The sequence below is a fragment of the Aquila chrysaetos genome, chromosome Z, assembly GCF_900496995.4.
Source record: "Aquila chrysaetos chrysaetos chromosome Z, bAquChr1.4, whole genome shotgun sequence".
Taxonomy (NCBI): domain Eukaryota; kingdom Metazoa; phylum Chordata; class Aves; order Accipitriformes; family Accipitridae; genus Aquila; species Aquila chrysaetos.
Genome location: NC_044030.1, coordinates 24249596 through 24277531, shown reverse-complemented (window position 1 = coordinate 24277531; position 27936 = coordinate 24249596). Strand labels below are relative to the sequence as shown.

Here is a 27936-nt window from a genome sequence, read left to right as displayed (position 1 = left end):
AAACTTCTCTTTCCCCAGAAAAATATTCATTCGACCATTTGAGGACTTGATAGAGGTTGCTTCCTGTGCCTCCTGGTGAAGCCAGACATCTGTGCAAAGAAGGAAAGATACATTGGACTACTGAAAGACAGCAACAAAGGACCATGGCTCTAACTTACATCAGTTTCATTTGGGAGAGAATGAGTGGGGTGTACTTGTTCCCCAGACCCAGCTTACTTAGCAACGGTAGACATCTTACATGAAAACAGCTCGAAGACAAAATTCCCCATGATCGTTCTTTCAGCTTTGAAAAGTTGCCATCCCACCGATAATCTGTGAGGAGCTGAGACTCTCAGTGTGTGTTAAGTGTGGTATACTTACCCTAATCACTCTACACGTCTCTGGGGATTTGGCTAAGAGAACATCTTGTCTCTGGATCAAGATGAGGATTAGGCACGAGTTCAGCCAGCAGCTGCCAAGTACAGTTAAGCCTGGGACAACAGGGAGGTCTGCACAGAGGCACCACTCCCAGTGCTTGCAGAGGGTCTTCAGTAAAGGTGAGGGTCTAACAGAGCTGGAGCACCTCAAGGGTAAGGCAACAGGTGTTTTCCATTTCACAGTCTTGACTTTAGGCATTTAAATTCTTCCTGTGTCCCATTTTATGTCTCAGGCTGTGCTAGATCACAGCCTGTGTTTCAGTGTCAGTCAGGTCTCACCATGCAATGAAGAGAAATTGAGTTCTGTCTTTACACATGCCTTTAAACAGTCCAAATTCCCAGAAACACCTTTACACAAATGTTTGTTAAAATATTTGTGCTAGAATTATCAAAAGGCAAATACTGTTTAAAGTTTGCAAACCTTAACCTTACGAGTTAATCCTAAGCATTATAATTACGTCCTACACACAGTTTGTATTTGTTTCTTACTGTAAGACAAATTTTTCTTACTGTAAGACAAATTTTTTGTAGGCTTAGTTTCTATAACTGTTAATGCTCATTTAAGGAGATCAAAACATGAAAACGTGAGCCAAGGACAGCCTCTGGGAAACTTCTGAAACTGATATGAAGAAGACCAGACAAAATCTGAATCTAAACAAGGAGTGATTCATATACTACTTGGTATATTATAATTACTTTTCTACTGGAATGAAGTAGTGAGTCAAAATTAATAATAGTTTTATTAAATATTCTGGTATTTGCTGAGCAAATCAAACACAGGAAAATACAGTTATCTAAGGATGGTGTTTATTGTCTTGATATTATCTGATAAAACAAGGTTACACGCAGAATCGTAGTTTCTATTTAAAAAGGATAAACACTATAGGCAATACCTGGAATTATTTTTTTTTTAATACCCATAATATTTGCTGTATTTTTTTTAATTAAAGAACTAGATCCTGGAATGGTAAGACTCAACTTTCACTATTGGAGCAGTGCTCATGACTACAGAGAACAGCTTGAGAGCACAGACTCAGAGAAAGATTAAGGTAAAAGGGACCTCTGGAGGCCATGCAGTCCAACTAGCTTGCAAGTTAGACAAGGTTGCTCAGGGCTTAGCCCAAGTGAGTTTTGAAAATTCACAGGGTTGGAGGTTTTGCAGTGTCTGGGCCACCTGCCCCAGTGTTCAGCCAGCCTCATGCTTAAAAGCTTGCATTATACTCATGAGATACAGCAAAAAAACTTAGGGTATCTTAGGATAAATGGAACAGTAAATGGAATGAATACAAAATGATACTATCCATTTCTTATTACTTAATTAAAAAAAAAAAACTAACCACACAACTCCACCCCCAAAAAAAACCACCCCCAAAACACACATAAAAAAGCCACAACAAGACCCATGCATGGAAAGTAAAACAAACACATGAATAATATTTAGAAAACATGGAGGCACAGGAGTAGAAGGCATCAGCAGAAGTTCATCCTCAATTCTTACAGGCACTGTGCCACAGGATCATTTAATGACATTTCTAGAAGCATTTCAATATATTATATTTAGGCCTGAGCCATGATTTCAGGATTGAATGATCTGTGTTGGCAATGTAGTCCGACTTCAAGGACTAAGTCCATGTGGCCAGCCAGGGTGGTGTAGTAAATTGTGCCCATGAATAGTAATGTCTGTGACAGCAACTGCTGAGAGTACTGCAAGCTCAGGGCTTTGGTTCCCTTCACCTCATGTTTCCTGTTTATTCTTCAACTTCTGAAGAAAGAGGCACAGCAGGTGTTGAGCACTCTCACACATGTGAATAGCTCCACATGTCCTCTCTTAATACGTTCCTGCATGCTGTAATCCTAATAGTGCATTCAGGACTTTTGAAATTACTAGCAGTCAACTCCCAAAGGGCTAAAAAGTCCAAGGTAAATCAGAAATTTCCAATTCAGGTTTTACTGAATATCTTTTTTTAAAAAGGTATGAAACCATACTGCATAAAATAGATACAAGAACATTTAGCAATTAGCTCACACTTTTACCTTGCTGCTTGTCAAGTCATAGAACATCCTAGGGTAGAGGGTCACTGGAGGTACCAGTCATGCTTGGAATGTTTCCCTCTGCTTACCTGGAGCGATGTTGTGGGGACAGGGCACTGCGCTCTAGCACCTCAGTCTGGTCTCTCAAGAGGGCTGAATCTGGCCTCAGTAGCTTTAAAATGAGGATGGTGCCATGGTAATGTGCTAGCTTATCTCTTATGCTCTCTGTCTGGAGACTTATTTAAAAGATTTGAGACATTATTTAGAAAGACTGATATGGCAATGGGTAGTATGTAGTAAAATACTGAATACTACAAGCTACAAAAATTTCTGCAGAGCCAAATTGTAACCCTAAAAAGTTTAGCCTAATTCTGGGGACCTTTCAAGGTGATTTGCACTAGAAGAGAAAATCAGTGATGTAAGCCATGGTCTCCTCTGCATTGCCTTGCATTTTTTATGGATAATATACACAAGCCCAACTTTCCCAGAAGCTGGTAGGAAGGCAGAGTGGGCATTTTGCTTACTCAGCAGTCCTCGGTCTGCCATGGCGGCATGCTCTCTGTCTAAGAAGTTCTGCCTATGTTCACCTTGTCATCTTTCTGCCTCAAAACTCACAGCATGGCAAAGCAATGTCCTAATCCCTGCACTTGCAGACATTGGTCAGACTTCGTTGTGCAGTTCAGTACTTTGTGTGAGGGTCTCCATTGTTTCCAGTCTTTTCTATGCTCTAAATTTTATGAGATGGGCATGGTCCTTCAGCCAGGGCTTCCTAACCAATACATGACTTCCAAGCAGAGGATGCAGAACCAAATAGTTATATCTAGAGTAACACATATATACGGCAAGAACTTGACTTTCAAAAAGTGCTTGAGAGAAATGAAATTTGAAGGTAGGAAAAAAGCCTGAAATATGCATCGTCTATGAACTCTCACACACTGAAAAGTGCCCAGCAACGAGTCAGTTCCTGCAGGATGGTAATTGCAGAATCTAAAAATTTTAAAGAAGAAAATAAAAGCAGAGGAGGAAACATATCCATTTTCACATTCTTAAGCAGCAACAGGATATGACTTTCACTGAAAAGAGCAAATACAAAAGCTCTCGGAGTTGATAAATAAATAGTAATAAGAAACCCATGAGACATTAACTAAAAGGGTTAAAGTTTGCATCTTGTTCTAAAGAGGCAAGTATGCCCAAATGAAATCAATCAATGTTTGAGTTGCTCCAAAAGCAAAACCTCTGGCAGATAATAACCTGAACCTTCTGCTATCTGTTAGAAGAAAGAATGGGACTAGACCTAAAGTTGAACAAAACCAGTGAAATGACAACTGATTCAGTATGGTACATGGCCACTTACTGCTGTCACAAAAGATCTAGCCCCTAGGAGGAAAGATTACCACACATCTAATGATGACCAAGCAGCTTAGCTACCAGTGGGACTTACTTAAACTATCTGACAGTATCACTTCCAAATCTCCCAGATGTGGAGGAAAACAGGTCAAAGGAAATTACCCCCAAAATAAGCCATACAGCCATTGTTTTCCCAACATTATATCAACATATGTCTCTAGAAGCTGCTCGCTCTTCCTGAGATACTAAAGATGTGGGGGTAAGCATAAAAGTCAGTATGTTACAGCATGGTAGCAAGGTTTCAGATGAAATCTCATGGATTCACAGGATGGTTTAGGCTGGAAGGAACTTCTTGAGATCATATAGTCCAACCCCCCTGCTCAAGCAGGGTCACCTAGAGCAGGTTGCCCAGGACCATGTCCAGTAGGGGTTTTAATATCTCTGTGAATGGAGACTCCACAATCTCTCTGGGCAACCTGTGCTAATGTTTGACCACCCTCACAGTAAAAAAGTGGGGTTTGTGTGTTCAGAGGGAATATCATATGTTTTAATTTTTGCCCATTGCCTCTCGTCCTGTCAGTGGGCACTGCTGGGAAGAGTCTGATTCCCTGTAAACATCTAAAATGCGTGAACAATAGTTAAGCTGGGGAGAATTCAAGATCAAGCAATCCAAGAAAAAAAATGTCATTTCATAACATTCATCATTCTGACAGGATAGAACTATCAGTAAGAACTGCATCCAAGATAATTCATCTGCAAGAAAATATCATCGAATCAGATTAACTAGATTATTGAGAAAAATATTCCCTTAAGAACCACCACCACAGAAAAGAGACAAGTTTCCTGAACATTAGAGCTACCATATACCAGCCAAATATGAGTCAGGATGTTCAAAATCTACTGCGCAGAAATGACGCATGTAGGAAATTGCAAGGACCCTTTTTGCTGTAAACAACGCAAATGCATCTTTGTTTTGACTCCTATTCTCATTTCCAGGCAGTGTCTCTATAGAAAAAGCAACGATACACAAAGATACCTTACTTAATGCTGTGTATTATCAAATAAAAAAATATTAACTTGCCCATAGTGACATGCAGTTTTCCTTGGAAGATGATATCCTTCCTCCCTGCAGAAGTTCATCTGACATTCTCTTGTCTTCTCCCTTCAAACAGTATCTCACCTGGAAGCACAAATTCATCACCCATCTGTGCACCAACAGCTCATAGATCCACATTCTGCTCCCAATGCCTTTTAGTCCCAGCTAAATTCTGGTCCTTTTTCTCTGATGGCTGGCTCCCTGTGCATAACCAGCCATCACCTTAAATTAACATGGCTAAAAAAACCCACTCAGACTGTCTACTGAAGCTCTCCTCAATGCCTTCTTTCTCACAGCTGGAGACATCAGCAATGTTTTATCTGACACTTGAGACTATGGCTATGTGGTTCTCTCTGCCCACAGCCTCTCTGTAGGGCCTCCCATCTGTACTGTGTTTAAAGTTTGCAAACTGTTTCTTACCAAGTGTTAAGAAGCAACCTTCAGCCTGATCCATGTGTTATGGTGCCATACGGAGCTAGCTGAACTGGTTATGATTTCTGGTTGTATTGGAGCCAGTCCACCAGAAGTCCTGCATGAGCTGCTGCTTATTCATGGAAAGTGGTCCACAGAAGACAGACACGCTGCCATGGTTAGGCTGTGTTCAGTGTCCTACACAACCATACAATGCACAGTCTAATTACGAGTGTAATCTGATGGTCTAGAAAGGTCTCCGAAAACTTATGTTTCATTGCTCATGTTCACATGTTTTTAGGTATGTATTATTGACCCTAATAGTCATTAATACTTTTTTGGAGGAGCTGTTATCACATGAACAATGACTTAAAGTCTTAGCATTTACCTAATGACTATCAACTAAGTTATTTTCCGTTACAGAAATGTTTATGCAAATGCTAACATGCTTACACTTTATTTCCTTGTTGACAAATTTAATTAGACAAAATTTTCTTCATCTGTCCCAGACTACTACAGCTGCCCCAAACAAGTTCACACATTTAGTCTTCCAAGCCTCATCTCTTATGCAACATGTATAATGAATTTTTTTACAGACTTACAGGGCTAATGCTAGACAGAATTTGTTATAGCAGCTCATTCAAGAGAGGAAAAATCATCAAATCTTCTTTGCTTATTAAATATTTTAATATTTTAAATTATTAATATTAAAATGAATTAAATGCAATATTTAATTTCATATTAAATTATTAATATATTAATAAAATGCAATCAAGAAAGGAGAAGTCCTGTTCTGTGGGGTAAAAATAGTTTTGTCATGTAACAAAGAAAGCTTAAGTGTCCTGGGGCACCAGATCAAAAATCAAATAAATTAAATCTTTGCTTATGACGCAAAAGCCAGAAAATGTCACTGTAGATACAAGGCTGAGGTTACAGCACTATATTGTGCATGGAATTGTGGAGAGGTTACCTTTACAGCATTGAGAAAAGAATGCCAAAGCCATGTTTCTTCTCAGTGCCTTCCTTAAGAGGAATAGTTCTTCTAAGACATTAAAAGGAAAGACTCAAGGTGGGTTGTGTTGCACAAATGGTTTCATGCATTTTGAAATGACTCAATTAAACTTTTTTAAAAAAAAAATTAAATTTAGACTCCAGAAAACTGCAACACCACTATTTAAAAAGCATCCCCAGGAACCCATAACAAGAGGTGAAAAATGAAACCAAAGTTGTCCTAACACAAGATTTTGGGCTCTGCTCTGCAGAGGTGTGAGAGCACTGCTGCCCAAGCGCTGTCCTGCAACGAACCCTCCAGCTTTACCAGGTTTCCTGCTTGACCACAGTGAAACACAGTGCCACTGTGAAGTGCAGCAGTCCTCTGCAATGTGGAGGTGGCAGCAGCCTTTAGCCCTCCATGTTTGGGGTTTTCCTGGTGGGAGTTTAGTGCACATTGATGACATTTGCTGGCAATTTCATTTCAGAGAGGCACAGATGTGTTTGTTTCTTCCGTTTGTTGAATTCTTCTCTGCTGATGTGACTGTGTGGTCTCTCTCCCTCTCCCTCTGACTGAGTCATGATCTAGGAGAAAGGAACATGCATCACCCAGCTATGTTTTCACAATTAGACTTTACAGTGAAATACTGACTCATCAGTCAGACAAATGGCAAAAGTTTTCTTAACATATTAAAATATTTTCTTATATTCAGACAAATTTTGATCAAAATATGTGTCTATGGTTTCTTCTGAATCAAACTCAGAATATGCTGGCACTCCTGCTGTATTTCTTTGACCTGGAATTTATTTGGGTTGGAATTTTTCTATTTGGTTCAAGGCAAATATTCAGTTTTTCATAGTTGTACCCTGTATTCCTAATTGCCAAAAACTGTAGGACCTAAAAGAAAGACTGAATCCTTCCTGATTGCTGGGTCCGTCCTACACACTCACAACATGTATGAGTCACTCGTGACAACTCGGTGTTAAGCAGCACTTCCAAACTGCAAGACCAAGATGATGGCCGTCAGTCAGGAGCTCCCGCTCAAAGGCACGTCTCAGGACAAACTGGACAGAACTACAGGTAGCCTGCTGCTGAGAAACTTCCAGCTTTTTCCCAAGCTCAAAATTCAAAGGTAATTATTTGCCCTCCAGGCCACCATCTGGCAATTGCCTACTGCTCAGCAACGAGGTCATCTCGCAACGCCATAGCTGCCTTCCCAGGCATATGCAACTTCTCCCTGTTCTGCCCCCGTATGTCTCGCTCCCTCCTCAGCCTGTTGCTTTCCTGATGACCACCCCAGGTTTTCTCCCCTCCCACCTCCCAAGCCTGCCTGTGAAGTCCTCGTCCCTCTAACCCTACCTGCGGCAACAGTGGGAAAACAGCTCTGTGGGTCTTTCCTCCCTCCATACTTTGCCAGGCTTCCTGATGGGGAAACAGAGATTGGGAGCAGAGTGGCATTTCACCCTTCTTTCACAACAGGATAACAGGAAGCTGTCAGGCCTCTCTTGCACTTGTGGTATAATGTCCATCTCTTCATGTCCCTGTCCTGTCACACCAAAAGGCAGAGTGACTTTTCTGTTTGCCAGAAAAGGGAGGTCCTGCACCTTCAAGTAACCTCCGACCCTCCAAGAAACATGCAGATCTCAAAAATCAGTCTCATTGGTACCTCAGATTGTCTCTGTTTTCAACATCTGATTTTTTTTTGTCTTTGTCGATAGTGCAGGGTAATAGATTATAGGCCTTGAGTCTAAATTCATGCCAACTTTATGTCCTAACAGAAGCTTTATTAGCTGCTCCTACTGTCATAAAACCTCTTTCACAGTCTTCCTTCTCCATGAGTATATATATGAAATCTCCACAGCACAGCCAATGATAATAATGTAGTTACTAAGACAAGAGCCTTGTAATGCCCCAAGAGAGCTCCGTGTGCATGTCATGTAAGTGTGCGCGTGTGCATGTCCTTGTCTGTGTATGTACACATATATAGGGACACATGTAAACACAATCTCTGAATGCGATGCTGAGAAAGCGGCACAGTGGTTCATCTCACCAAAACTGCATGGCTTCTGAGCACTGGGCTGAAAAAGCATGTATGAATTTTTGAACAGACCTAACCACTGTCATAACCTGATTTGCGTTCATTCACTGTGAAAAATGACTCCGCAAAACCTACAGCTTTTGAACTAAGGACATGTGGGGTACAACACTGTTAGCTCCTTCATCATTGAAAGAGAAGTCTACCATCTAACTCGGTAGTGGATGCTCCATCCCTGGAAACATTCAAGGTCAGGTTGGACAGGGCTCTGACCAACCTGATCTAGTTGAAGATATCCCTGCTTATTGCAGGAGGTTTGGACTAGATGACCTTTAAAGGTCTCTGCCAACCCAAACTATTCTATGATTCTATGAAAAAAACATGGGGTTTGCACCTGGCAATCTTCATGTATAACTGATTAAAGGTAAACAATTTAGCTTCATAGCCTCGAGAGGTCTCAGTTTCTTGTGCTATGAGGACCTCAAACCAATGTTTAGGAGTCAGTAAGACCCTTCCTCTTTTTTTCTTATCAGACCAGGTCATGCTGTAACAACTGTCCTTTCTATTTGAGAGAATGACAATGAGAAGTATCATTTGTCAGCAAGGGATGCTACAGAAGCATACCACCAAGACATTTCCTATGGGTTCTAGATTTGAGGGAGTGATAGTGCTTTTATCTTTTTCTGAAGATGTATATCGACTAGTCTGCATTTTAAAAAGGAGATATCATACCCAGGGACAGAGGACTTTCAGCTACAATTACACTGTTACACTGTTCTTGGCATCTCATGTGCTCTGTGCTGCTGCCAAAGTTAATACATTTATGATTTTCTTCCTTGTAAAATTTTGAGGTATTTTTCTATTATTCATAGGAGTGCATCGTAAATTGTTTGCTTAGCAGAATACATGAAAAATTGCATGAACCTACAAAATTTATGGAATGTTTTACCAACAGCTGAAAATGGCAGTTATTTGAGTCAAAAAATTGAGCCTGAGCGTGTTTTGCTCTTCTTTGCTTCTCACAATGCATTTGTTTCCCAGTGTAATGACAGAAGCACCAGTTCTCTTTGATTCCTTCGGAGAACTGGCTCTAGCATGCTCCCAGAGCTGATACTGAGACAGACCAGAGCAGAGGAGAGGATGTGTTGGAGATCTAGGTGTTTGGTTGCCCTGCCTGGGCTCTTCAAAGCATTGATATGAGTTTCAGTTGTCAAAGATATAGAAGTCTGAACTCCTTGGATGGAAGATGCCATGCCATTACAAAGCATTATTCAGTTCCTTGCTGTAAAGTGTCAGGATTTTTGCCTCTTTTTGTTACGTACTTAGAACCCTGTAAAGCTCCTGTTTCAGAGCATGACATTTAGCATAACAGGAACTGAATTCAAATTAATTTTAAATACTTTTAGAAGTTGGTCTGAGAGTTGACTTACAAAGAGAGAAATGATTCATTGTCATTACATTCTCCAGGGGCCCATGATGCTGCTGCCATGATGATCTGTGCTGCACCCAGATGCTGATAGGTATTTCCTTTAGCTGTACTTCTTGTTAATTCAATGAGATGTTGAATTGTATTGAGTTTTGATTATGACATGAGCAATAAGGGTAATTCAAAGATTTAAAAACTTTCACATGCACAACCTGCCATTCTAACAGCCTTTTTGTTATTTTTAGTTTGACTGTCTCATAGCCTTTCTGCAAAAAGATTATCTTACTTCTTTCTACTCTACTATTTTATTTCCTGAATTTGTCATGATGACGCTATGTGCCACTATGTTGCCCACATGTTATGTTTCATGAACATTTCTTAAGCTATCCTGAAGACATTAATTCCCACTTCCTTGTACCCTCCCAGCTGTTCATCAGCATGGTGAGATGGACCACAGATCACAGAACTGATCCCGGTTCAACACATAATTTTTCACAGAGCTTCCTCCAAATTGATTTCTTAATCAGTTCACTATAAATACTCTTGGAAGAAATGTCTTTAGATGTTCGTGTGGTGGGTTTTTTTCATTGGGTTTGGTTTGGAGTTTTTTTTCAATATAACTTTAAGGCCTCCATTGAATCTCTTAGGTAATTTGCTTGTTTCTACCTGAAATGAAAAATTTTACAGTTTCTTCCCATGTATTTCTGCAGATTTTCTGCAAAAGTTCCATGAAGTTAACTTTCTCTCTTACAATAATAATCAAGCAGACCTGCCCTGCTAGGTGCAGAGCAAAATGAAGGCACCTGTGTTAGCCTCTGTATTTCATTAAGTAGCCACTTTCAGATACTGTGTTGTGAAATCAGTAATTAAAATATTAAACTTTGATTTTATGTTTGTAGTTCTGACTAGTTCTTTTAACATAACACAAATGAAATATTGTTCAGGCTTGCACAGAGTAGGAAAGCTCATAGACCAGATATGTTTCTTCCTCCTGCTCATTTCCAGAAAGGAAGTGATCTCTACCCGACTTTCTCTCTTCCAGACTGCATGACATACATTACAATAACTTTTCTCTTGTTACTCTCTGTGATATGAAATTTGCATTATCTATTCTTATGTTTTGTATAACTTTGCACTTGAGTTTCCACAGAAACCATATACTGTGTAACCATGATGTTGATGGTTGACTTGGAAACTGGGTTATCTCCTTTTCTCCTTTCTTGAAATTTAGACTCTTATTTTTCTGCTTGTCAAGTAGGTACATTAATTATGGTCTACTAATCAAGCCAACTTTAAAATCAACTGTCTAGGAACTATTAGCAAACCTTCAGGAATATCCATCTTCAGGTAGAATGTTCAGAAGAAAAACCCACAAAGCAAGAGAATCAAGACTTTAAATTTGTTGATGCTGTAATCAAACAGGCTTCAAACTCCAACTGCACTTTTATGGCCAGAATTGTTATTGCTTCTAAACTTATGTTAAAATTTGCCTCAATTTTTCCATTTGAAAAATAGTTCCCACTGTAACCATTACTCCAGATTAGCCTGCAAATACCACTAGGTCCTCAGTGAGAATAATGTAAAGTTCTGTAAGGAAAGATGCCTTTGCTTGCCAGCAAACACCCTCACATAAAGACCTCGTAGGAAGTATTATTAACACTATGCCTACTCCTTCTTTCATAGACCATGGATTACTATCTGTACATAGGTTGTGTTAGATTTTTACTACACTGCTACAAATGTCTCTCCATCATTTAGCTTTTAGGAAAAGAAGCCAACAATTAAGCAGACCAAGGACTTGAGCATTAAGTGATAAAATGAATGGTCAGTTCACATAAATGAAGGTAAACCATCCAAGGCGTGAAGAGCATAAGGACGCTCTCAGTATTTCCTGTTGCTGAAGTATGGCTATACTATGACTGTAGGGTCCAAAAACAGCACAGCTCTGTCAGTCTGGCATTGTGCCTATCCTTGCAAGCATCCCAAGAAGTGACATGGCATTGCGGTTTCTAGAAGTCTGCTAGAAGTCTGCATGCAGTCATGCAGCTTTGCACAGGGGTGGCTTTCTGGCTCTCCCCTCCAATAACTTGGAGAACTCCACATTAAATACCAGTGTAAGCAGCAGTATAATCATAGCTGCTTGGCTATGAACAGTCATGTCCATCATAGTGTGCTTCTCTTAATGAAATAAGAATTTTCAAAAGTGCTCCTTTCCTTCCCATTTAATTTTAATGCCAGCAGCTGCAAAACGTTGAAATAATTCAAATTTTTAAAAAACTTCTTAGAGCGTCAGGTAGTTCTTAGTAGATTTGGAGATTGAAACAAAGACTATTATTGCAGCTCAAGGATACTTAGTGTTTTAAGAATGTTTTCTCATGGTTTAACCAGCACAAAAAGTTGTCTGCCTGCCTTTCTCTACTTTACATATGTTTTTCATCTTTTTTCATCAGCAGCCTCTCTGTTCTTTCTTAACATGTTGCAGTTACTCTCTCCATCCCAGTTGGGTGAGCAGTACTACAGTCCTAATGTTATTCCCTTCCTGTTCAGGCATAGGATTTTGATCCACTGGGATTCATTATTACCAATCTGACATACCTCTCTCTGGTGTGTTTCTTAACGATGGAAAGCAGCTGCTCCAAGAATCTGGCACAGTCTGCTGGCTCTTGGCAGTCTGGGACCTACCTTTAAGGTTTCATGATGACTCCACTCCTTGCTCAGAGTTTCTGAGATCATGGTTTTGTCTATATCCTCTTCTAAAACTACACGCTCTGATTCACCGAGAACTAACAGATCAGGTAGTAGATAAAGCAGAAAGTCTGAGCAAGTTATAATAGGCCACTTAGTTACTGAATTACTTACTTCTCATGTAGTTTCATGAAATTTTAGACACTGTAAATTGTTACCTCTTGAATCAGCTTGTCAGAGAACTCACAAGAAGAGAAACAAAGTTGGATTAGCTGTAACAAATCCAAGCAACCTGACTCAATATATGTCTTAGACTCCCATAGAACTTACCACAAGATGCTCAAGAGCAGTATTCTTACAGGAGGGGGGAAAAATCTGCTGAATTAACACTTTATTTAAATGGACCAGGTGTGGGTGCATTGATCAACATAAAAATAATGAAACTTGTTAGAGGGAAATTGGAAATAACAGGTCAAAATATAAAACACTTGCAAGCAACATGGATATATGTTATTTACTAAACCAAGTAAATGTGTATGGCAGATCAAGAAGGACTGTAAAGACAACACATGCACACACACACACAAGCAACTGAGTTCAACAGCTGAAGGATGGTTATCAGTTGTAAGACAAGGAATTTTTTAACACAGGAATCAAGCCCAAATGAGAGGCAGAGTCACCAGTGAACTGTTGAGAAATTAGTCACAAAACCACTACAAGGCAGACAAAGAGCAGAACAACTACATAAAGACAAAAACAAAATAATGAATGTATTTTCATTTATTCTGGAAACTGAATGCATGCCAAGCTGTGGAGTTAACAGACCAAAAAAAGAGGTGAAGGAATGCTCCAGTAAAAAAACCCATAGCAGTTAAGTATTGCTTTTTTGTCTAATGCAGAGTCATACGCCAGAGCTGGTTTTGGCAGAGGAAAAATCTAAAGAGTTGGCTCAAAATAAAATTTTAGTTTTCTCAAAAAAATGCTTTGAATGAAAAACTGAATAGCAATAAACTGTCAGATCCAGCTGGTACTGACCCAAGAGTTTGAAAGGACCAAGATGTGAAATAGCTGAGATAGCAGCAGCAGTGTGCAGCTTATGGTCAAATAAGCCCTGGAACAGAAGGACTGGCAGGTGGCAAGCATCAGATTCTCAAATGGGCCTCCAGGAGTGGACCAGAAATCTAAATACCAGTAAGTCTAATTGCAGTGCCATGTAAAGTTGTAACTACAGTAATAAAGAAGAGAATCTGTGGATAGCAGAGATAAACTTTATACTTGGGAAGAAACAGCATGGCTTTTCTAAGAAGGATCATGCTTCACCAGTGTACTAATTTACTTCAAAGCAAGCATGTATGTAAGGTGAGTCAGCTTATACAACATAGTTAGATTTACAAAAAGCTTTTGACAAGGTCTCCTGTGATAGTCTCTTAAAGAAACGAAGTTGTGATAGGAGAGTAAAGTTGATTAACAACCAGCTAAATGTTGAGAAATAAATGCCAGGAATAAACTGTTAGATTTCACAATAAAAGGACATTTTCAGTAAGATGTCTCAAGAATTCATGTTGACCTTCTCATATATGACCTAGAAGAAAGGCCTGAATGGTGAGATGACAATTTTTGCAAATGGTATATAATAATTGACATTTTTCAGAGCAACTTCTGGCAACGAGTCTTATGCTTGACTAAGATTTGCATAGTACAGAGTGATAGAGTGCTAAAATGGCAGGTGACATTCAATAGTGATAAATGAAATATAATATATCTGTGAAGAAAATGCCCTACCTGTGTTTTCTAGGTTAGGTATAATTCTTTAGTTCATAGATGTTAAAGCCATTAGCTCAATATGAAGAAGTATTCAAAAAGGCAAATAAAATACTGGCACCCATTAAGAAGGCAAGGTTTATGGATAAAGATCATGTCTTTCAATAGGTTACCTGGTTTTAGTCTAAAACTTTCCCTTGGTGTTGTTGGCTGCAATATTATTGCTACAGTAATGTGAGTTGGAAAAAACTGAAAACAAAATAAAAATACGATTCTGCAATTGTATAGTTTCAAGAACTGCATCATGAATACCAAATCGAGTTCTGGATCCCTCATCTGAAAAAAGACAGATGGGAAAAGAGCAGAGGATGGAGTCTCTGTGACAGGAGACTTAACAGCTCTTCCACCAGTAAGGGGCAACTGCAGAGGGTGATTCATAAAATTCCCAAGGGACAGGAAAAGGGGTGACTAGGGAATGAATATGCACGCTTTCTTATAATAAAAAGGACATAAAGCTTTCAGGCATCAGATTTAAAACAGGCAATGGAAGTGTTTTTTTACAAAACACATAGCCAAGCTGTGGCATATATCACCTTAGGAGCTATGGAAACCAAACGTAGGAATGAAATCAGGGAGGGCTTAGAGCAACTCATGCAGGATAGGTCCACTGAGAGCTATTGAATGTCACTACCTGAAAGAAGCCTCCAGCTGAGGAAGTCCTTGAACCACTGACTGTCAGAGACTGGGTTAGTAAGCCTAGGCAGCATCCATTTTCTACATGAGACCTGTTTCTAGTACTCTTTTCCAAAGTATTAATTACTTGAGACATGATAATAGAATAATCACAGCATTATGGACCTCAGTCTTGATGTTCTCTTCTCCAGGGTCTGTTTCAGGCCTGTGCTGGGCGAAAGCACCCTCAGAGATTGGGTTTGGTCTTGGGCCCCTCGCTGCCATTCATCAGATGCTGGAGGTTGGTAGTAAGTCTCTTGGCGAGACCATAGTTTAGCTCATCATATATAGACAGGAATGATTTCTGGGGATCTTATTGCTGTCATTCCACCTCTTCTCTGGAGCTCTTCCCATTACAGGAATTTGCCCTGCCCCGCTTCTCCAGCTTGGCAGGTACGTGGCTCTGCTAAGACAGGACCAGGTCATCCACTCTCTCCAAATGTCCAGGAATCCCAGTATTTTTCCACCAGGAAGCACAAAGCCTGGCTGACGCTGTGCTCAGAAGGATGTACAACCCATGGAGCAGCTTCCTGAAATGGGGGCTTGCCCTGCTACACAGAATGAGCTCTCAAAGCAGCAACAGGCACGAGGATACACAAAAGGGTTGACCCAAGTAAGAAGTAAAGCAACCCTCAACAGAGTCAGTCTTCCAGGACTGTGGGAACAAGCTCAAAATTCATATATGGCCATATGAATTCAGTCCATTCCCTAAGCAAATTATATACCATCATTTAAAAGTGTATAATCATAACTCACAAGAGGAGTGTCAGCGTCACAGAGCGTTATTTTCACACATAACTTCTCTTGATCATTCTGCTTCCCACACTCCTTACCGTTTGGGTCTTGTTATACTAAACATTATCGTTCTGCTCAGACTATTCAAGGACATTTATAGATTTGTCTTTCTTGTACTTCCAATTCTGGAAGCATTTTCCTCTGATATCAAAATTTCTTACACTTCCATTTTAATGATGAAATCATTCTGAGTTTGAAGATGAAAATGTCAAATCAAACGCCCATTTTGAAAATAAGAGGGAAAAAAACAAGATTCAGAAGGGGAAAATGTGGATCGTTTCTAAAGCAAAGAGAGAAATGTTTATTAAATTTGTGACATCCCCAAAATTTATTTCTTTTTTTTCTCAGGAATTGAAACAGCTCTTCTCTAGCATCCTTGGCATTGCAGGGAAGGAAAGTGATAAACATAATACTCATTTTTAAATAACCCTGGAAATTACCTTCCTTATTTTGGCCTCTGGTACTATCATCACTTCATTTCAATTAAATTAAACATCTAGCCACAGTTTAAATTTTTATTTTTAGGACTGAAGCAAAAAACTGTTATTAAAACTGAGCATGATTCACCAGTGCGAGACTGCAGGAAAAAGAAAAAGCAAACAGCATAATGCGATATGTAAACTCAAATGTCATTTTCAAAGGCAAATGAAACTGATAACCTCTCAGCTGCAAAGTTGAGTCTAGTTTCTGTTGAAGAAAAATGTTGACCATGAACGATCAGAAGTCTAACTGACCTTTAAAAGTAATTTGAACAAATTTTGGTTGTTCAGTCCAAATACAAGAACCCTGAGGGGAAATAACATGCTCAAGAGCAAAGAAAATGTCTGCAAAGAGCAAAGGAGTGATGTGTTCTCTTTCTCCCAGGTAGGGAAGATAACAATTAATGGTCTTAAACTATGCTATGGGTGGCATAGCACAGACATCAGAAAACATCGTTTGAACAGTAACACTACAGAAGCTTGTCTTGAATGGTCATGTTATTTTCATAGCTTGACATAATCAAGTTCATGTTGACAGGCCCTCTGTCAGAAATAGTGTAGATATAGCTGATTGCGTATTGAGGAAGAGTTTAAAAGATCATGTCTTTACAGCTGTTCTAGCTCTGTGTATTTTTATGAATAATGAAGTGTGGCCATTATTTATATTCCTTTCTTAAGAACTAGGTATGTGCTTCTTTCCCTCATTCACTAACTGCTAACAGATTTGTAGAAACAGCTCCCTTTGCCTGTTGTAACCCCTGCCAGCTGTAATTCATTTGGAACCTTACCCATTAAGATTTAATTTTTAAAAATAATCTTATTCCTTTATACGTGCCCGTAGTTATGGTAAGTATCAGCTCCAGAGACACCAAGGCAGAGTTCTTGCTGTAAGTAGTACCATCAAAAACAGGGAAGATAACCACACTACTGTCCTCACTAGCCATTAACTTTTCTTCTCCAGACAACTTCTATCCTAGCTCCTACATTAAAATCGTCTTTGACAAAAGCTAACTGTCTTTTTTCTAGGTAAATATTTTATTCTCTACCAGGATTCAGCAATGAGGGAAAAGGTTTTCTCAGAATGGGACAGCAGTCTCAAAGGATTTCCCTGAAAATCACTCATCTAATAGGACAGATATTTACAGAGGAAGACTATCATGAGCCTGCTATCTAATAGCTTTCTGGGTTTGATTATGGTTTTGGATGCTGAAGATCATGTTGGTTTAATCAGAGACTTGCAGATAGTTCATGTTAATGCTGTGTTAAATATGGCTTCAGCTCTAGGCCTGTCCAGGGTTTTCCTCTGTTCCTCACAAATGCCCTCATCTGCCACTGGAAAACAGGGTTCCCACAGGCAAGGTGGTGTTGCCTTGGGGAGATACATGAGATGGTGATTATTGGAAGAACTGTGCTGTTTGGTCTGTGGTTTCCTCTTTTTTGCTCATCTTTTCTTAGCATGTAGTCAATAATGACCTCAGGGACTATGTGAGGTAGGCTTTCTAGTCTCCTCTTTGTAGTTATCCACCGCTACATCAAAAAATTGGGAGATTAAGGTAGAATAAAAAAATCTGAGAACTTGTGGCTGGAGCCTGTATGACACTTCTCTTTGTGGGCTAAAATGGTTATATGAAGTTTATCTGTGATTAAAGAACAGAGAACTTTCTTTTTTTCTCCCACTTTCAACTCTGTTTCACCATATTACTCAGATTTATTTTATTTTATGCTTAATTAGGAGGCTGAAAACAGATATTTCTTTTGAAGGGCAAATCTCTTACTTTCCATTTTGATACTGTGATCTAATCAGACTTACCAAAAGTAGTTCATCAAAAGAAATAGGCATACACATGAACTCTTTTATTTATGTGCTGATTCTGTGTAGCCTTGATAGCACTAGCTTCATAGTGGGTGCTTAAAAGAACTCAGCCCTTGTCATAGCTGCATGTGTTGTGATGATGCTATTGCAAGTAGCCAATGGAGTGAGGTTAAATCCAGCTCAGGAACCCTTCTGCCTTCTGCAGCCACCTTGGGAACTGCAGTATGATTACCTTTTAAACCAGTGCCATAGCTGTATCCTCAGCTGTGTCTTAGGGACAAACTTCAAAGAACTACTTTTAGGGTGTGGCTTCTCCTCCTCTATGGTAAACAAGAAAAATAAAACAAAACACACCAGGACTGTGTTTGACTATGACTGATAGTGTAATACCTGGGTTAATAGGCTGCAGCTACCCTGAGGTCACTATAGTCTGGGTGGCTATGACCAAGTGAGCTATAACATAAGAGATAAAATACTGCCTACATAGCAGCACTGCAAGCAGCACTGAATACAGTCATTTTGCAGCCCACAGGAGCAGCGATCTTGCCTGTTGTATATGCATGCATTGGACATGGCATATGTAGGTGTCTTCCAGAAGATGTTATGGCAGTTCAAGCCTCCCATAAGGACCAAGGCCTGCAATCTTGAAGCTTCCTCCAGCTGTTTATGGAAGGTTTCATACAACATTACTTTTTGATGGGGTAGTCTGTAAGGGACACCCATTGTGTTGTCCTTCCCTCTGGTTCTGACTTCCAAGCTCTCAACCAGCCACTCTGTAGCAAAGCTTCATGCATTTGAGCCATTTCCCTTTACACAGAGTACATATCCATTGATATATGCCGAGTATGATAACATACTGCTCAGATGGTTAGTCAAACACAGCTGAAAATTAACATATTAACCCCAGAAAATAAGAAATAAGTCATGAGGGAAAGGGAATGGCTTGTGTATACTTCCTTACGCTACTACTTCCATTGATTTCCACTGGATAAGAAGTTAGCCTTATTCTGAGACTTTCTAAAATATAATAGCTATTATTAGGATTGGAACAGGGCACCTGCCACTGGTTTCATTCTTACTGGTGACAAGGAGAGAGTGTACTATATATTCACATGGCACTAGCCCACATATGGGATATGTTCTTTTCTAAATTAAAAGCGTATGGCAAATTCACATAGAATTAAAGATAAAAAGGAAAATAATATCATGAAGAACCTTTTCAATTAGTCATATATGTACCTTATGTTGAAAACAACTTTTTCAAGAAATTAATGGATGCTTTCCTAATACCTCTTTGGTACAGGTAAGCTGAGCTATTCTATAATCTCAGTTATTTTAGAACCCATTTTGTTTCCACTCCTAGCAAACATTGGAGTTCAAATGGCATGCCTCTTTTGCAATTGCTGTACAACAAGTTTTGGAAGATCTGTAGTCAGAGTTATTTCATAATCTGGACTCATTAGGGGCTGGTCTTGTTGCTATTCCTAACAAATGACAGCTTGAGAATGGTATGCTTTCTTTTGTAATGCCTTCCAGAGAAACTTTTAAAGAACTAACTCTTCTTCCAAATAGCTGATTTATCTGTTGTGTGGTGCTAGCAAGCAGGGTCGAACACAATTGTTTGAGTGATTTAGTGGCTGGGGTGTAAGATACCTTGTGATTTCTACACGTACGGTGTCTCGCTCCATTTATTTTAAAATATTTGAAGAGGCTCAAAAAGCCAAGCTTAGAAAGTTCAGCTTAGCGTGATCAGCCAGCCAACTCAGAATAATTTGCCTGCCTGGTATTGAGTATTACCTAAATGCAGTCCATGAAATCAAGCTCCCTGTTTTGAAGCTCAGATTACCTTAGATGTTTAATGCTGACTTGGAGGTGTGCTCAGAAGCACGAAGCTGGGAAAGCTGGAGTTAGAGCCTGCCATCATTCCAAAACTGGAAAGAGGAATAAAAATTCTCCACTGTTCTTGGGGTGGCCTGATTTCCTAGGCTTACTCAAAATGCAGCTGAACGGAGCTTGCTAACCAGGCCAGCATTCATGCTGGAGAAGTGCAGAGCAGGAAGAAGCAGCAGGCTGTGTTTGAATATGCTGTTCAGGTGGGGGGACTTAAGTGATTTACCCTACTGAGCCCAAAAGAGGCTGGACACTTTCATCCCCCTCAACTAGGACATTGTCTTAGCCCTAAGGCTTAGGTAGGACTTGTTCCTTGAAGGTCTCTGTCCCATTCTTGACAGCCTATGTGGGTAGCTCAAGCACTTTTGATCTCTCTGGCAGAGTGAAGCACCAGGTTTTTAGGTCTGTCTTGTAATCAGGACTAAGATGACAACTATCAAAATGAGTCAAACAGACATAAACTACTATATCACAAACTCAGAAGAAGTCACCATTTTCAGGGTGTGCAGAGTTTCAAAATCACAGAATGACAGAATGGTTGAAGCTGGCAGGGACCTCTGAATGCCATCTGTGGTCCAACCTCCCTGCTCCAGCATGGCCATCTAAAGCCCATTGCCCAGGACTGTGTCCAGATGCCTTTTGAGTATCTTCAAGTATCTGCTGCCTCCCTGGGGCCCGGTTTAAACATGTGATGAGAAAACTTCCTACCGTGGTGTGGCCCTCAGATTATTATCCATTATTCATTTTTCATGAAGTCAGCAATGAAGATGCTGGGCAATATGAGTCCAAGGGCAATCAAGAGAGACTTCAGGGCCTTGGGACTACTGGTTAAGGGATCAGGAGCAAAAGAAGTGTTCTATTCTATCCTTCCAGTTGCAGGGAATGATGAGAGAAGAAACAGGAAGACCCAGCAGACCAATATGTTGCTCCATGACTGGTGTCACCAGTAGAATTTTAGGTTTTTTAATCATGAGTCAGACTACACACCACCAGGCCTGCCAGCAACAGACAGGGTACCTGTCTCAAAGCGGGAAAAGGATTTTTGCAGTTAGCAGGGCTCATTGCAAGAGCTTTAAACTAGATGTGAAGGTGGAAAGGGATAAAACCAGGCTTCCTAGACATAAGCCTGGGGGTGGCACACCAAAGTTTGAGGGATGGTGTGGAAGCAAGGTCCTTCAATCTGCTCCACAATGTGCTAAGCACACTGGAGCACATTTGAACTGTCCCTGTACTAATATGCATGGCACCCTAGCCATCTCAGGGGACGTAGGGGATGGACATCCACACAGCAGCAAAGGTGTAAGAGTTGTTGATGTGTTAGAAACCACAGAAATACCTGAAAACAGTCACATAGGAATTAGGACTTCTCCCCCCGAAAAGGTGGCACGATCAATAGCCCAGCTGAAGTGCATCTACACTAGTACAGGCAGCATGGACAACAAACAGCAGGAGCTGGAAGCCGTTGTGCAGGTGGGAAACTATGATGTTATTGTAATCACAGAAACATGGTGGGATGACTCACACAACTGGAGTGCTGCAATGGATAGCTATAAACTCTGAAGAAGGGATAGAGAAGGAGGAAGAGACAGTGGGGTAGCCCTGAATGTTAGGGAGTGGCTTTACTCTCTAGAGCTTGACAATGGTGATGAAAGGGTCAAGTGTTTATGAGCAAGAGTCAGAGGAAAAGCCAACAAGGCAGATATCATGGTGGGAGTCTGTTATAGACCACTCAACCCGGATGAAGAGACAGATAAAATATTCTATAAGCAGCTGGGAAGTCTCATGTACACTAGCCCTTGTTCTCATGGGGGACTTCAACTTACCAGATGTCTGCTGGAAATACAATACAACAGAGAGGAAACGATCTAGGAATTTCCTGGAGTGTGTGGAAGACAACTTCCTCACACAGTTGGTGAGTGAGCCAACTAGGGAAGTCACCCCAGTGGACCTGTTGTTTGCAAACAGAGAAGGACTTGCAGGTGATGTGATGGTTGTAGGCTGTTTTGGGCACAGTAACCATGAAATGATAGTTTTCAGTTCTTGGAGAAGTAAGGAGGCGAATTAGCAGAACTGGTACCTTGGACTTCTGGAGGACAGACTTTGGCCCATTTAGGGGCCTTGTTGACAGAGTCCTTTGGGAGGCAGTCCTGAAGAGCAGAGGAGTCCAGGAAGGCCAGACATTCTTCAAAAAGGAAATGTTACAGGCATGGGAGCAGGCCGTCCCCATGTGCTGAAAGATGAGCTGGTGTGGAAGAAGACCGGCCTGGCTGAACAGAAAGCTTTGGCTGAAGCTCAGGGGAAAAAAAAAGAGCTTTTGAGCTTTGGAAGAAGGGGCAGGCAATTCCAGAGGACAACAAGGATGTCGTGAGGTTATGCAGGGAGAAAATTAGAAGGCACAAAGCCCAACTAAACTTAATTTGGCTACTGTGTTGAAAGACAATAAAAAATGTTTCTATAAAAACATTTCCAACAAAAGGAAGGCTAAGGAGAATCTCCATCCTTTATTGGATGCAGGGGGAGACATAGTGACAAAGGATGAGGAATTGGCTGAGGTACTTAGTGCCTTCTTTTTCTTAGTCTTTAATAGTGAGAACAATTATTCTCGGGGTACCCAGCCTGCTGAGCTGCAAGACAGGGACAGGGAGCAGAATGAAGCTCCCATAATCCAAGGGGAAATGGTTAGTGACCTGCTACACCGCTTAGGCACACACAAGTCTATGGGGCCAGGTGGGATCCACCCCAGCGTACTGAGGGAGCTGGCAGAAGTGCTCACCAAGCCACTTTCAAATATTTATCAGCAGTCCTGGGTAGCCACAGAGGTCCCAGTTGACTGGAGGTTAGCAAATGTGACACCCACCTATAAGAAAGGCCAGAAGGAGGATCTGGGGAACTACAGGCCTGTCAGCCTGACCTCGGTGCCAGGGAAGGTTACGGAGCAGATCATCTTGAGTGCCATCACATGGCATGCACAGGTGATCAGCCCCAGTCAGCATGCATTTATGAAAGGCAGGTCCTGCTTGACTAGCCTGATCTTCTACGACAAGTTGACCCACCTAGTGAATGAGGGAGAGGCTGCAGGTATTGTTTACCTGGACTTTAGTAAAACCTTTGACAGCACTTCCCACAGCATCTTCCTGGAGAAACTGGCTGCTCATGGCTTGGACGGGCATACTCTTCACAGGGTAAAAGACTGGCTGGATCGACAAGCCCAAAGAGTGGTGGTGAATGGACTTAAATCCAGTTGGTGGTCAGTCACAAGTGGCATTCCCCAGGGCTCAGTATTGGGACCAGTTCTGTTTAATACCTATATCAGTGACCTGGATGAGGGGATCGAGTGCACCCTCAGCAAGTCTGCAGATGACACCAAGGTTGGCAGGAGTGGTGATCTGCTTGTGGGTAGGAAGGCTCTACAGAGAGATCTGGACAGGCTGGATTGATGAGCTGAGGCCAATTTTATGAGGTTCAAAAAGGCTAAGTGCTGGGTCCTGCACTTGGGTCACAACAACCCTATGCAATGCTACAGGCTTGGGGAAGAGTGGCTGGAAAGCTGCCCAGCAGAAAAAGACCTGGGGGTGCTGGTTGACAGCCAGCTGAATATGAGCCAGCAGTGTGCCCAGGTGGCCAAGAAGGCCAACAGCATCCTGGCCTGTATCAGAAATAGTGTGGCCAGCAGGAGCAGGGAAGTGCTCATCCCCCTGTACTCAGCACTGGTGGGACCGTACCTTGAATAGTGTCTTCTGTTGTGGGCCCCTCACTACAAGAAAGACCTTGAAATGCTGAAGCATGTCCAAAGAAGAGCAACAAAGCTGGTGAAGAGTCTAGAGAACAAGTCTTATGAGGAGCGGCTGAGGGAGCTGGGGTTGTTTAGTCTGGAGAAAAGGAGGCTGAGGGGAGGCCTTATTGCTCTCTACAACTACCTGAAAGGAGGTTGTAGCAAGATTGGCGTCAGTCTCTTTTCCCAAGTAACAAGCAAAAGGACAAGAGGAAAGAGCCTCAGGTTGCACCATGGGAGGTTTAGATTGGATATTAGGAAAAATTTCTTCACCAAAAAGGTTATCAAGCACTGGAACAGGCTGTTCAGGGAAGTGGTTGAGTCACCATCCCTGGAGACTGTGTAGATGTGGTGCTTAGCGACATCATTTAGTGCTGGACTTGGCAGTGCTAGGTTAGCGGTTGGACTTGATGATCTTAAGGGTCTTTTCCAACCTAAATTATTCTCTGATTCTATGATTCTAAGTATGGAGACTCCACAACCTGTCTGGGCAACCTGTGCCAGTGCTCAATCACCCTCATAGTGAAAATGTTTCCAGATGTCCAGAGGGAGCCTCCTGTGTTTCAGTCTGTGCCTGTTGCCTCTGATCCTGTCACTGGGCACCAATGGAAAGAACCTGGCTTCATCCTCGTTGTATGCTTCCTTCAGGTATTTATATACATTGATGAGTTCCCCCTGGGCCTTCCCTTCTCCAGGCTGAACAGTCCCAGCTCACTCAGCCTCTCCTCCTAGGACAGATGCTCCAGTCCCTTCATCACCTTTGTGGCCCTTCACTGAACTCTCTACAGTATGTCCATGTCTGTCTTGTACTGGGGAGGCCAGTACTGGACACAGCCCTCCAGGTGTGGCCTCACCAGTGCTGAGAAGAGGGGAAGGATTACCTCCCCATGACCCGCTGGCAACACTTGTTCTAAGGCAGCCCAGGATACCATTGTCCACCTTTGCCACAAAAGCACATTTGTGGTAAAGGGTGTTTGATGTGCCTCACTAACACGCTAATGTCTTTATTTAGTTCGTGTCCTAGAAGCAGACCAGGCAGGTATTCCATACTTCCTCAAGAACTTCAAGAAAGCCCACATGAAGGGGTTATTAAAACACTGGAGATGTCCAGACGGTAAATCTACATGCTGATGAATGGGCAAAACTTTAACAAGACTAACCCTGAAATTTGCTTTAAGAAAATGACAAATGTCTTGGGACATTTGAGAAGTCATCTGACTTCTCCAAGTGCTATTTGGAGAAGGACGATAAATCTAATTACATATCACAGCTGAGGGTATGAGGAAACCTGTGTTTCTGTTTTTTCCAGATTTCAGCAAGTATTTCAATGAAAATTGTCACTTGCAAAGTATGATGCTGGGATGCTGAGAAAGATCAGTGACAAAATCCTTTTGCAGGGCTATGCAACCCGTCATGGAACATAAAGCTTTTCCTCCTGTCAGCCAGGAAGAGAAAGAAGTACTTTGCAGTGGATGTGATGGAAGGTAACTGCTCTGAAACCTGAAAATCCAGGTTTGTGTTCAAAACATGGCTAGAAAGAGTCATTTTGTTCTTGTCCATGGCCTTGTTGGAGCTTTAGAAACATTAAACATGATTTGGAAGCCTGAGAACCATGCAGCCATAGGAAGGGTAGTTCAGAGAAACACAATGCTGGCCAGAAAAGGTCACAAGAAAAGATGAACAAACTTGAGAAGACAGAACAAAGCACTCTAAACCAGGAACAGCAAACCAAATCATCAAAGTTTGAGAGTAAAACAGTTGGCCCTCTTTATTTGCCTTAGGGTTTATTAGTTAAACATATGCCAATTACTGAAAGAGTAGTTAGATTTGTAAATTTCACAAGAATTTGTAAAATTCACAAGACTATCAGGTACACAGAATTAGGTCAGATATGCCAAAATGGTTTGGAAAAGATTTGAAATGGTTTCAGAATCAGGTTTTTGTAACTGACCTCCCAATAGCTCTTATGCAGACATTCCCCATGAGTGGGCATTTGTGTCTGTTCATTATGGGAGAGTTGTGTGCAAAACTTGGCCCTCTGGAATTTGTACAAAATGTCAGAGCTTATGCTACTTGAGCTAATTTTCTGGACTTAAATACATTTAATAGATAATGTATTAAATATCAGGAAAGGTGTTTTATAAATGAAGTCTATAGCTACTTTCTCTGCAACCATAAGTGAATGAAATAGTTTAGAAGCAGCTGATTGACACTGGGAAAATTGCTCTAACTCTGAAGACAAAGTATGACATCATCAGCACTCAGCAAGGGAGAGGGGTGAAGTATTTAAAACCCATTTTACAACTTCTGTTCTAGGGAGCTTTAGCTGTCAATATTCTTGTGTGCCTGAACCAGACTGTCATTAATTTCCTGAGTGTTTCTGACAATTGGAAAATATTGAGGAGAAAAAAAGATCATAAAATATTCTATAAGGGAGGATTATAAGGGAGAGAAGGACTAAAGAGATTTCAAAGTCTACAGGATTGTTTCCAAAATAAAATCTGCTGTGCAAATACCGAGGAGAGAATGTATGTCTATTAATAAAAAGAAGATTGAAGCTGTGCATGACTTGCCAGTTTTCCAGGCACTCCTGAAATAGGGTTTTTATAGGGGCCCATTCATAATGCCTGCTCCTGCGGCAAAACCTTTGCACAGGGTCTCAATAGCTGCTTTAATTGCTCAAACTATGATTGATTTTACTATTTCAAAAACTGAAAATAGTCTTGGCAATTACTCTTAGCTTAACACTTGCATTTCTAAAGGAAATTGAGCAGGATGAGATGATTTTCAGTTTCAAGTTGGTAGAAATAGCCTACCAGGACATGAAATCTAAATCTGCATATAGTTATGTTTCAAAAAAAATTCACATCTGCAAACCACTAGGAATGTCAACTTTACAGTTTAACAGAAAAAGATGAATAGAGTTGGGATAAGGTATGATACTACAATGACCATATAGTCATTTTTGCCAAAGAGCTGCTTCTTAGTGCAAAACCAGAGGGCGACCTGCTTCAGCATCTTTCTCTGAGGTTCAAGAAAAAAAAAGGAAGTTCTGAGACAGCTGGAAAACTAACGGGTTCAGGCTCCTGCTCTGACCCTCATCATGAGATAAGAGCAGAGGCACAGGCATGTCTGTCTGTCTTTCTTTCCACACCTTCTTTCCACAGCCTCCAGGAAAATGAGGTTGCGCATACATTCCTTGGAACTAAATAAAACTGCACACAAGGAGTAATTCATTCATGCCATCTATGTTTCTTCTCCTAAGAGAAAAAAATCTTACCATTCAGGCAGTGGTTATTATATAAATGAGAAATACTGCATTTCAATGTGCAAAATATGTTTTAAACATTTCTTGGCAATTAACATCTAAATGTTTTCCTCCAAATAGGACTTACATACTGCTCAGCTCCAGCACAATGATAGTAACTTGAAAACTGAGAAACTAGAAAATACTTAAGAGGTAATGATGGCTCATCCTTCAGAAAACGTACCTTTTTAAAAAATGTGTTTATCTGAAAAGGTTACCACACCTAAATTCCCTAATGCCTCCTAGATTTTTATTCATGAAGTTATATATATCACCATATTTTACTGGAAACAATGTACTTAAACTTATACTCTGCAGTCTGTTTTTCCCAGTAAAATACGTTACTTTCTGGACATTTGTTAACATTTCTATTATCTCTTGCTTTGATGTTATGTTATTAAACCTGTATGCTGTACTTCTATTTATTAATGTTTCTTTTGTGCTATTTCACCCCATACAACATGTTAAACTTTGCATTAATCTTTCTAAAGACTATTGTCATGAGTATTTCTGTCTGTTTTTCAGTAGCCCTCTATTTTAAGACCATGTGTGCATAGAGAATGTAACAGGATCAGAATGAATTTCAGTTTCTATTATCTTTGTTTTCTTTTGTCTCTTTATTCACTTTTTTTTTTTTAATAGGAAAAGAGTATTTTGAACTGACAAAGCAAAAGACCTGTTGTCAATCAGTCTCTGACGGAGCTATTCTTGTGTGAATGCTTGTACGGCACACACTGAAGGCTGGCACACAGCATGTGAAGTCCCTGCTTGATGTGGAGTCTCAGCCAGCAGGGTCCCTTCCAGTTCTGTGAACCACGGCTTTGCTTCTTCTCTATCTTCTTCCCACAATTGGAAAATTGGACACTTCCCACAGTGTCCCATAAAGCAACACTGGAGTTGAAAGCAGCAGCTTTGATTTATTTCATGCTGCATAACACACAGTGACTCA

The 27936-nt window shown here is 40.8% G+C and overlaps 1 long non-coding RNA gene across 3 annotated transcripts; it reads left to right on the top strand.

Annotated features, from left to right (window-relative positions):
- The first annotated feature begins 437 nt into the window (after positions 1–437).
- Positions 438–27583, top strand: LOC115337070. Of its 3 annotated transcripts, XR_003922021.2 has the most exons (4): positions 438–569; positions 1367–1465; positions 24990–25192; positions 27069–27583. It is a non-coding gene; the product is annotated as an uncharacterized LOC115337070 (long non-coding RNA). The 3 variants fall into 3 exon arrangements; XR_003922019.1 differs by having other exon boundaries at positions 24990–27583; XR_003922020.2 differs by lacking the exon at positions 1367–1465 and having other exon boundaries at positions 24990–27583.
- The last annotated feature ends 353 nt before the right edge of the window (positions 27584–27936 follow it).